General features: G+C 44.9%; 1 pseudogene; it reads left to right on the plus strand.

Moving 5' to 3' along the window:
- Positions 1-9,399: 9,399 nt before the first annotated feature.
- On the plus strand, positions 9,400-9,516 carry LOC136655001 (5S ribosomal RNA; annotated as a pseudogene).
- The last annotated feature ends 2,419 nt before the right edge of the window (positions 9,517-11,935 follow it).

The following is an 11,935-nucleotide window of genomic DNA, read 5'->3' on the forward strand; positions in this document are numbered from 1 at the left end:
TGCTCTCAGCGTGACGGCCAACTGTTCGACCTCTTGTGTGAGCTGTGGGACGAAGGCTCCCTCCACTGCTTGCTGTTTCACATCTGTGATGCAGCAGTGGCAGCAAAGGAGAGGCCTTTGTGCAAGGCCTTTTATAGGCCATGAGTTATTGCAAGTCCTTCATTCATTCATATAAGTGCCATCTCTAATGTATTCATTTATGTAAATTTGTGGCCCTCCTTCCAAAAGTTTAGTCACCCCTGTTCTATACCATCATCTTTCCCATGGGCTACCTGGGAGAGAGAATTTTATTCAAGTTACATTAAGGGCGCAATCCTAACCCCATATGTCAGTGCTTTCCAGCACTGGCATAGCGGTGCCAATGGGACATGTGCTGCATCTTGCAGTTGGGTGTCACTCACGGAGGCTTCCGTGAGTAAGGGAATGTTTGTTCCCTTACCTCAGAGCTGCATTGCCCTTATGTCAGTGCTGGAAAGCACTGACATAAGGGGTTAGGATTGCGCAGTAAGTCTACAATGCTATGAAAATCCTATGCAAATTTAGCAGTAAGTCCTACTAAATACATTGGAACCTCTTTTTGAGTTAACAAATATAGGCTAGCACAGAGGTTCTCAATCTTTCTTTGTTCACTGTGCCCCTAGGCCAATTGTAATTTTTTCACAAAGCTCCTTGCTGTATTTCCCTCAAACATTTAAAATATTCCACAGTGCTTTTAAAATATTCTGGTGCGGCCCTGATAGTTTGCTGTGGGTCCCCAGCACACAGTTTGGGAATCACAAGGCTAGCACTCTAATATAAGAACATAAGAAGAGCCCTGCTGGATCAGGGCTAGGGCCCATCTAATCCAGCTTCCTGTATCTCACAGCGGCCCACCAGGTGCCTCAGGGACCACAAAGACAACAAGATACTTACATATCACTGCCATTCCCCTGCATCTGGCATTCTATTTATCCTTGCACCCCACAATGAAGACACCAGACCACGGCTTGGGTTTAACTTGGGCCACCTTTTAAAACAAAAGTGACCAATTTTTAAAACATGAAACCTTCTGAATGCTTGCTAGTTGGGTAGGTGAAAAAACTGCCATCCACCACATATTCGGATGATAGAAAAAAATTCCAACCCAGCCCTCATGATGAGTGACCAGCTAACCTCAGACTATACATATCCATCATGGCTTATAACCTGTGATGGAGTTTCCTCCAGAAATCTGTCCGATCTCCTTTTAAAGGCATCTAGGCATCTGATGGCATCAGATGCCATCACCACAACTTGTGGCAAGGAGTTCCATAGACTAATTACAAGCTGAATAAAGCAATTTTTTTTTAGTCTGTTCTTACTCTCCCAACTCTCTATTTTAGTGGATGTCCCCTGGTTCTGGTGTTGTGTGAGAGGGAAAAGAACATCCTTCTGTCCACTCTATCCATCCCCTGGAAAATTTGGTATGTCTCAATCATGTCCCTCCTCAGGAGCCTCTTTTCTAGACTGAAGAGCCTCAAGTGCTGTAACCTTTCCTCCCAAGGGAGATGTCCCAGCCCAGTAATAATTTTGGTTGCTCCCTTCTGCACCTTTTCTAATTCCACTATGTCCTTTTTGAGATGTGATGACCAGAACTGAACACAATACTCAATTTGTACAATGGCATTATAATATTGGCTGTTTTATTCTCAATCCCCTTTTTAAAATAATCCCGAGGATGGAATCTCCTTTCTGGAGCTGTCTGGCTGGCAAGGTCATCAAACTGCTGCTGCTAGAGAGAGACAAATGCACACTAAGGTTTCACTGAAGAGGGAGTAGGGGAGGTGCACGTGCAAAAAAGTGTGTACAAGTGCTAACCTGCTCCGTGTCTCTGTGGATAGGAGCCTCCCTTTCCTCACCAGTCATCTGCACTCATGTTACAGAGCAGGCTAAAAAAGTAGCTCCAGTATTCAATGTATATGGTTGAACAATCAATTCTCCAGGCACTTGTATCCTCAGCTCAGTGGCACTGTGAGGTAGACAAACTCATGAAAAGCAGCACCCTCCTTGACCCATTGACTCTCTGCTACCCCTCGTTCCCTCTCTCTCTCTCTCTTAGTTTCTTCAAAAAGAGAAATGTTTGCATCTCCTTCACAATGGCAACAGACTTTTGGCAGTCACCGACACCAGTGGCAGTGGGCGCAGAAGGAAAGTTTTGCTTGAACGCATCTACATTTGCAAACCAGAAGAACCTGATGCCTATGGCCAGAGGAAGAAGTGCTTTGCTCTTGCCTCTTGGAGGACGGGTCAGGGGAAGCCATTCAGTCTCCCATCTACCTCCCCATCAACTTTCCTATGATTTGCCATCGTAAGGATGCATTTATTGCTAACCACTGCACTAAAAAGCTGGAACTAACAGGAGTGGAAGCCCCAGCCAGGCTCAGGCAGCACCAGTAAGCCAAGAAGGAGAATTCTACAGGGAATCATCCCTTCAACCTCCTCCCACCAAAGCTAGCATTCTTTGAGGAAGAGGCAGAGACTGTGGCCTCTATATGCATGTTACATATGTACAGTGGAGAACAAAGCTTGTCAGTGCAATTCTTCTCCCCTCCCCCCATGTTTGGTTGGTTGTCTGAACAACCATCCATCCATTATGTCCATCGACTTTTAACCACTCTGTTGAATTTGTAGTCACCGTGATTAAAAATTAGTGAAAAGGAGACATTTTCCCCCTCTACCCGTTAAATGCACACTTATCTAAGCTGATGTAGGAATACCAGTTCATGTGACTGTAATCGTGGAACCACCATTTGGTGGTGATTCTAGTTTCATTAGGCAGAGAATATGGATGGTTTGATCACTTTGTATGAGTTGTGTAATTTCATATGGACTTTTCAGCCTTTCTCTTTCCATAGGTACCACTTGTGCGAGCACCACCAGAGATGGCAACTGTGCACAGGAATGGGAGGGAGGCTTGCCCTGTAACTGTCCTTGAATCAAGGGAGAGGCTTCTTCAGTTGCTGCTTCCTCTGGATACCTCTGCACTCTCTGTACCCAAACCCCCACCTCCTTTGAAGGGCCAGGCAACTCCACATCTTTCCCACTGGTGTGCCACCACGCCAGCCATCACTAATTCCAATGGCACTGGCCAGGAAGGACAATCCTATGTGGTCACCATGGCAGAGGCAGCATGTGCAGGACCAGGAATTCTTGGCCTAGCCCTGGTGGCAGGAAGGGCTTTTATTAATAATGTGTCTGATTGGGTGCTCTCTAGCCAGTTTTCTCCACTCTAAAGCAGCTGGAGCAGTGATCTGAAGGAGAGAAGGCATGAGAGGTGGGGGAGCTCAGGCCTTCTCTCCCATACTCTCCTTTTACTATTAAAGACCCTCATTCCCACACACCAGCTTTGTATGGGAATGAGCAGGATGCATACCAAGAAACCTCACTGGCACTGTGAAGTCTCATTGGTCTCTGTAGACTGGCACATCAGATAAACCTAATCCTACCTTCTCACAGATAGACAGTGTATTGCAGTGATTTTCAACCTTTTTCATAAAATGGTTAAGGCACACCATCTGTTTTTTGACCATTGACCAGGTACACCATGCTGTTGGTAGGGGGCTCACATCCCCCAACAGCCATACTAATAAATGACCCTCCCCCAAACTCCCATGGCACACCAGCAGGTTATTCGTGGCACACCTCTGTGCCACTGCACAGTGGTTGAAAATGGCTGATGTATAGGGTTCCTGGGAAACCAGAAGATTGCATAGGTGTGGTTTGTTGCCTTTTTGCTGGACAAAGGCTATGCTGCCCTAGGCACAAAGCTTTTAATTTGATTTTTCTCTGTAAACCGCTTTGTGAACTTTTAGTTGAAAAGCGGTATATAAATACTGTTAATAATAATAAAACGACTGTGTGTGTGTGTGTGTGTGTGTGTGAGAGAGAGAGAGAGAGAGAGAGAGAGAGAGAGAGGAAATAAACTAGCCTACCCCCCCCAAGTGTGATGTGGTTACAATGTCACACCAGGGCTGCAGCGATCCTCTGTCCAGCCCCCACCCAGCCACAAAGCTTCCAAGTGCCCTTGAGCCAGCCAGCCTCCACCTCTCCCCTTGCCTACCTCGCAGGGTTGTTGTGAGGGATAGGAGGAGGTGGAAGAGCCACGCCCGTCCGCCCTGCTTGGATACATAGGTCATTCACAAAGCAGACTACGGCTGCAGTCCCAACCCCACTTTCCTGAGTGTAAGTCCCATTGGCCACACTAGGACTGACTTCCGAGTAGACCCTTGGCGAGGCTTCTGCCCTGTTTCTGCAAAAGTGGCACGAGAAGTGCAACCCACCGGACCCCGGCCAGCTGCAAGGTTCCCCCCGATGCGCCTGGCCCTTCCTCCCCTGCTTGCGGGAGGGGCCAGCTCGTTACCTGGCCCCCTCCCCAGCGCCTCTTCTCCCCCCCCCCCCGGGCGGCGGGGCGTGTTGCCTGAGCCGGCGGCCTCTCCTCCTCCTCCCCCCCCCTATTGACAGCTATTTTTAGTAAATCCTCCTCGAGCCGCCACGCCGGGCTGCAGCACAACCCTCGCTCCCTCCTGGCTGCTGCTTCCTCCCCGCTCTGCCGCCAGTCCGGGCGCTGCTCGCACACAGCCCTCGGCGGGGTCCCCCCGGAGATGGCACTTGGGGGCTGCCCCGCGAGTCCTGGCTGCCCCCGGGCGAAGAGATAGAGCAGCAGCTGCAAAGGTGAGTGCCTGCTGCCCGCCCATCCCTTCTCCTTCCTCCTCTTCCTCCTCCTCCTCCTACCACTTGACTCCACCAGGCGACCAAAGCCCACATCCCTCGGGGTGTGGAGGCAGGTCGAGCCTCTGCTCCTCCTCACTTTGGAAGCCAGGAGTTCCCAGGACTTCCTTTTCACCCCTGAGCATCTCCTTCCCATGTCTGTGCATGTGGGACCCCTTTGGCTGAGCTTTCCGAAGTTCAGCTCTTGGCTACTTGGCACCTGTGTAAGGGGGGGCCCTTTATTTGCACAATTTAAGGTTAGGATTGTCAGCCTTCTTCCTCTGCAGGTGCACTGTGGCTGCAAACCTATCCACACTTTCCTGGGAGTCAGCCCCATTGACTGACTTCTGAATAGACATGCATCAGCTTGGGCTCTAAGAAGGTATACCATTGGTTTTTTGACACACTGCACTGCTGGCCAGGGGCTCACACCCCCCAATGGCCCTACAAATGTATGACCCTCCCCCCAACTCCCATGGTGCACCTGCAGATCATTCACGGCACACCGGTTTGTCATGGCACAGTGGTTGGAAATCTCTGGTTTAAGGTGATGCTTGCAAAAGGAGTGCATTTTACCTTGCATTCCCACCCCCCAGCCTATACTTGGGGTGATCAAACAGCCCTTCTTTTTCACCAGGCATCTAGGTTTATTCTTGGAAAGCTTCGGAGCTGACAAAATCATTTCTGGGCCACTGGTATGAGCATGAGAAATTATATGCTTGTAGGACAGAACCGGGTAATTAAAAGCTGCTCTGAGGTGTCACAGTAGGGAGTGTGTTGCAGGGTAGCAAACAGGTGGAAATACTCAAACTTCCCTGCATCACACGTTGGGTGGTCTTGCAACCACTGCATCTGCAGGGATGCAACATGGTTTTGAATAGAGATGGGTTCAAACTCTAGAAATGAAGCAAGTGCAGCTTTTTTTCTGTTTAAAAGAACTGAGGTTTTTCTCTGATGCTGGCTTATCAGAAGTTAGTCCCATTGAACAAAGTGGGACTTATGGGTTAAAATAGAACTGGGCTACAGGTGCATGTTAAGTCTATCCAGACATTCAGGCTTGGTGATATTTCTTGTTGCTGCCTCGGATTGCACTCTTTCAGCACTGGAAGATGAGGATTTTCAGGGGGCTTTTTTGTACTTAAGAGGTTAATGCATTTTTACAAAGCAAACTCCTAGCATGAATTAATTCTGAATCATGTAACTACGGAAATAGCTTGAATTTTTTTAAAGCAGAGGAAAAAAAGCTGTAGGATGGCAAGAAGCAACTCTTTGGAATAAAGGCAGTTGTGTTGATGTTCAGCAAATTGGATAAATATACTTGAAATCCATATGTGTAATTCCATAAATAAATGAAACTACAAGGGTGTGTGTCGTAGCTCAGATACTTGGGAGTAAGCCATATTGAACATACTGGGACTTACTTCTGTGTAGGATTGTAGTGCGTTTTACATATTTACTGGCAAAGAAAACATGTATCTGGCTCTAAAACAGGAATTTATTTTGTTGAAATCTGGATTTTAAGACTCTTGATGAGAGGCTTTAATGTAGTAGTATAAGTTGTGAAAAACTCAGGAAAATAAAAGACATATTTATAGAAGAAATATTTAAACAGATCTAAGGGGGAGATCTTAGGAGGATTACAGATTATAACAACATTCTTTTGTCATTTGAAAAGTGTTGCGTTCTCATTTTACCTTAGTCTTGTTCATCAATACTATAAATCATTGAAGTATAAAACATTGGAACATGTTTTCTGCTGGAACATGTTTTTAGTGCATATATCATTTTCTGTGATATTACTGCAGGGTGTTTTACAAAGTGACCAAGAGTTTAAATATTATTTAAGCACAGAGGCAGCACACTTTCTACACTTTCCTGGGAGTAAACCCCATTGAGTGTAATAGGACCTACTTCTGAGTAGACATGCTCTTAACCTGCAATCCTATACTTACCATCCATGCTTACCTGTGAGGAAGTCTCTTTGAACTAAATGGAACTTACAGCTGAGTAAACATGCATAGAGTTAAAATAAAGAAAAAGAAAATGAGAACTAATTTATATTAGTTTCACTAATATAACTCACTAATATCTCATTTCACTCACTTGGCCTCACCATGTAGCAGGACCCACTATTTTCTGGGGATCTTCCTAGATCAGCTTGAAATACATTCTTAAGGTTTCTTTGTTTAGTTTGGAATATCTGTTCCAGGTATCCAGTATGTTCCAATGCATATATTTGAATCTGGAACCTGGTGTTTTGGTGTCTGCTACAGTCTCATTGTGTGACCTTGGGATAGGTGACATCTGTCAACCTTAATTCACCTGTTATAAAAAATGAATCCTGAATGTGTGTACTTGAAAATAGGATACACTGAGTTCTGGAGGGCCAACTAGTAAACATGCTAGCATTGCAGCAGCTATAGTAGCTCATCTCCCAGTTCTGTTTTAAGAGTGATTTTCCTAGTTTGTGGACTAAGATCTGGGAGACTTGGGTTCAATCTGCACTACACCATGAAATTCTTTGTGTCACTCTTTCAGCTTAACCCACCTCACAGAGTTGTTGTCCCTCCCCTGTATCTTTATAGCATGTGTGACCCCAACCTCCTTGGAGGAAGTGCAAAATATGAATAAACACAATAAAGGTTGCAGCGCATTTGAAAATTAGAAAATGCCATATGGTTAGTATGTCGCAAAATGCTGCTTCCTTTATGCAAGTCCAAGGAGACCTTTAGAGCTTGTTTAGTTATAGCACTCTTCGTCTTGGTTGCAACTGGTAGCTACTGCAGCCAGTGGGAGGAGTGTACTCCAGTTAACATGGATGAATTAGCACCAATTCCCCACCATATCTTCAGCAGTGTCCTGTTCCAGAACCCCCAGTGGTTAAAAAAATCAGTGGAAACACAGTTTTAAAGACCCACTTTAAGGTTTCTTGATTATTGTCTCCCTAGAATGCATTGGTATAGACACAATTGGCACCGCATTCAGCCACTAGGTGGGGTGAGTAATGGAATCTAGTGGAATGAAATTATAATTATTTAATAGCGTGAAGGTAGGAAATTGAATTTTGGTGCTTTTCCCCTTGTTACAAGGCATTTAAAAGTGGACCTCGGTATCAGTGGTGCAAAAATTAGTGGATACTGAGGTCCCACCTGTATGCACAGGTTATAAATTTGCAAGTGTACATTTACAAGTTTGTATGTATGTGATTTGAAATGTTCAATAAATAGTTATAAAAATATTTCTGCTTCTGTACGAGTTGTGCAGTGCAATCCTAAAAATGAGTTAGGCGCCAGCGCACAGAGGTGAGCTGGCACACAAAAGCTGACTCCAGCGTCCATGGCAATTTGCGGGGTGAGTCTTGAATTGGCCGAGCTTGGCCAACGCAAGGCTCTGGGGTGGGCGGGGAGGAGGTGGGAGGGAGGCATTCTAGAGTAGGGAAGGGCAGGCAGAGGGTGGTCCCGGGGTGGACGGGCAGCAGGAGGTGGGGCTGGGATTCGGCTGTTATGCCAGATCCCAACCTCCGTTCCCGAACAGCACGTAGTGGCTCCCAGCCGCTTCGCTTTCTTTGGACATGTACCAGCTTCTGTCCAAGTCCAAGGAGACCCATAGGGGCTGCAGTGGTTTACCTGGGGGTAAGGGGAAGGGTTTCCCTTTATCTTCAGCGGAGTCACTTTGCAGCCCTATCTCATGCAGGATACAGTGCAAGCCTTCTGGCTTGCCTGTTCCAGCGCAAGAAAGAATTGCACCCTTAAAAACTTAATGAAGCACAATCCATTTATCAAAATGTATAACCTATTAGGAAACACGTGGATGACAATACATGCTGGTTTGTAGAAATAGAAAATGTTTTATTTTACATTTAAATCCACTCTGTTTATCTCCTGGGTGATTTTTTTTACTTTGCATGAATTAGGAATGATTAGCATATTTGTTAATTATAGCCAACCGTCATTATGAATCTTTTTATACAGTTGAAATAGTTCTCATGTAAACATGTCATTAGTCCTTGAAATGAACATAGTTCTCTCTTCGTGGTGGAGACAAAATTAATTTGGGGAGGGTAGGAGGAAATAACTTTTAAAATTGGCAGATGGAATTCTCTCTCTAAACTCATGTTTTCAATTGGCATTTGACTGACTATTCAGTATTCAGAACATGAGACAATCAAATTTCCTAATTTAACCCATACATTTAAGGTTTGTGATTGTAATCTTTTGTGTGTTTGCTTGGGCATAATCCCTATTGACGGACTGGCAGGGATATTTAAAATAATGGAAAACAGACCTGCACAGATATCAGTCTGCCACAAAATAAAGAAGTACATAATGGCTATGTAGCATCTTCTATACTAGATGGTATATGTACAATATATAAAGTCTAAAATTTAGATAGAGGCTATATAGTTTCAGGCTATAGTATATTCATATTTATGAATGAATATAAATGAGTGATGCATGAATTCATACTGAAATATTTCTATGCGTACAGTATGCTTTGATTTAGCAAGAATGTTTGTTTTTTTTTCTGTGTGGCAATGCAGGGATCATATTCTGGATTAATTTCTACATATGCAAAAGGGTGCACATTCACCCTCCAGGGCTGCAAGCACAGAAATCTGTTTTGGAAAGAATGGGTGTGTGTGTGTGTGCACACCTCCAAATTGTTGGTTGGTGGTGTCACAGCTGTTACCCTGCACATGTCCAATCTCATCTGATCTTGGAAGCTAAGCAGGGTCAGGCCTGGTTAGTACTTGGATGGGAAACCGCCTGGGAATACCGGGTGCTGTAGGCTTATACCATAGTCTTTCGAGACTGAAGGTTGCCAACCATTTCTAACAGTCCCAAACATATATTTTGCAGCTGGGGAGACTTGCCCACTCCCGTTTGCTCCCCATGGGTGATCAGTGGTGACCATCCATTTCATGGGTTAATCTTCCTCTGTGTGCTGCTGTTCACAAAAATTTCTGGATTAGGACTACAGTATTACCATATCTTCCTGAAATCTGAGCACACAGCTTCGTAACTCAGTCTTTCCTATTGCAAAAATGTTCTGGGTTGTATTCAAAGAAGTGAATCCCCACATGGTAATATAGTGGTGCCATTGTGGTGTCCGCTGCATCCCATGGGGGAGTTTTGCCTCCTGAGGCTTCATCAGGGCAAGGGAACATTTGTTCTCTTGCCCCAGGAAAGACTGCTGCCAGCCCAGTGGCTCTACTCAGACCTATGCCAGCAATATTTCTGGTGTAAGTATGCAAGGACCTGTGAAGGGGGATCAAGCTGGGTTTGGATTTGTTCAGTGCTGCTGCAGACGAACCCACCTCCTTTCTGGTCCCAAGCAACCCTCTTCCTTGCCTCTGTTGCTGTCTCATTCCCATCCTGTCTCACCTACCTCTGCCTCCCTCCCTGCACAGTCTTACCTTAGCAGGTGTCCATCATCCACTGCTTTGTGGAGATGGCTGCTTGCTGCTTCTGGTGGCGACTAGCTTGCTCACTCCAGCATGCTCTGCAGCTTACAGAAAGTACCTAGCACCACTGGAATGCTTGTTCCATTTGCACTAGCCACTATTAGGATTTGTCCATTAGTTGTGACTGGTGAAAACCCTGTTAATTTCAGTGGAACTGCAATCTTATGTACTCTTTATATACAGTAGGCTGCAATCTTATGTACTCTTTCTTGGGAGTAAGCTCTGCTGATCATAATGAGACTTATTTCTGATATGCATAGGATAGCACTGTTAATCATGACTAAAGTTTTGGAAACCGCATAAATATATTTCTAAATATATTTTAGAGATATATTTATAATTATATTTCCAAAGGTGTTTGAGGTACTGTGCAATAGAACACTGTTCCTAAGTTACATAGTACTCTGAATTTGTTCCATAAAAGCCTAACAGCAAGTTGCATAATGCATACATTCAGTTAAGTCTTCTTTTTTTTTAATTGTACAAAATCCTAATTATATGTTTTTGACATCTATCATTAGGTCTCTAGGAGGCAAAGCTGTTAAATTCAGGCTTTGCTTTCAAAAGAGGTGGATTAGCCTAAGGCAAGAGTGTAAGATATTCAAGAAAGAGAGAAGGCATAAATCCCAGATGAAAAGTGAAGTTTGAAGCCAAATGAATGCGATTTGTGCAACATGCATTAATTGAGAGGAAAGCATATTAGGGATGGCACGCTATTTGTTTGTTTGAACTTTGAATACAGTTGATGGCACATTCATAGCAAGATACAAACCTGCGTGATATCCAGGACATCTTGGTAACAGACATTCTTCCAAGCAGTAGTGTCACTACTTGTGACCTGGTGCAGGAGGCCAGTGCTTCATTCTCATGATGGACCTTCTCCCATGCAGTGGGACGGGCAGTGCCCTAGGCAGTGGACATGGTGAATGCACCATCACCCCACCCTCGCTGGTTTTTTGGCTATAACTTTTGATAGAACAGAGATGTTTCAGCACAGTTTGATTCATTGCATTCTGCATGAAATTCCACATTGAATGATATATAACATTATGGTACTATTCAAAAGTACCAAGTTTTAAAAAGCTTTTGCCAGGAGGCCCCCTGTGCACGTCACCCGGTGCAGCCCGCAACCCTTGCAACTCCCTGTGTGACACAAGTAGTTTCAAAAGTCTATTTATGTTGTGTGATTTAAGTAAGCATTGAACATTGAAATGCATCTGCCATGTTGCTGCCCATTCTGCCAGTTTGGAGAGATCCTTCTGGAGCTGCTCACAATCACTTCTGGTCTTCACCACTCGGAAAAGTTTGGTGTTGTCTGCAGACTTAGCCATCTCACTGCTTCACCTCACTTCACTGCTCAACCATGCATATCTATGTGTTTTGAGATTCTAGTCCCACGCCAGTCAGTATGGACTGCATCAGCTGGGTGCAGATGCTTGCCCTTCAGAGAGGGTTTCATAGGTACTGAAAGCAGCATGAGAAGAAAGGTGAAAGCATCATCATCAAAGAAGATCGATTCTCAGGCTTCCCACAGCAACTTCCTTCTTAGAATTGCCTAGATCCCAACTGAGCTGGTTCTGCTACGGCAGAGGGAAAGGGATATGTGTGGGTACTGGAGATAGCAAATTAAAGAGAATGTGTATTTCTGATCAAGGGAAGCTCCAAAGAAGATTTCCTAACTACTGAATGAACACAGGCTCTTCATAGTGTGGTTGGCAACCTTCAGTCTTGAAAGACTATGGTATA

This window comes from Tiliqua scincoides, chromosome 5 (genome assembly GCF_035046505.1).
Source record: "Tiliqua scincoides isolate rTilSci1 chromosome 5, rTilSci1.hap2, whole genome shotgun sequence".
Classification (NCBI taxonomy): Eukaryota; Metazoa; Chordata; class Lepidosauria; order Squamata; family Scincidae; genus Tiliqua; species Tiliqua scincoides.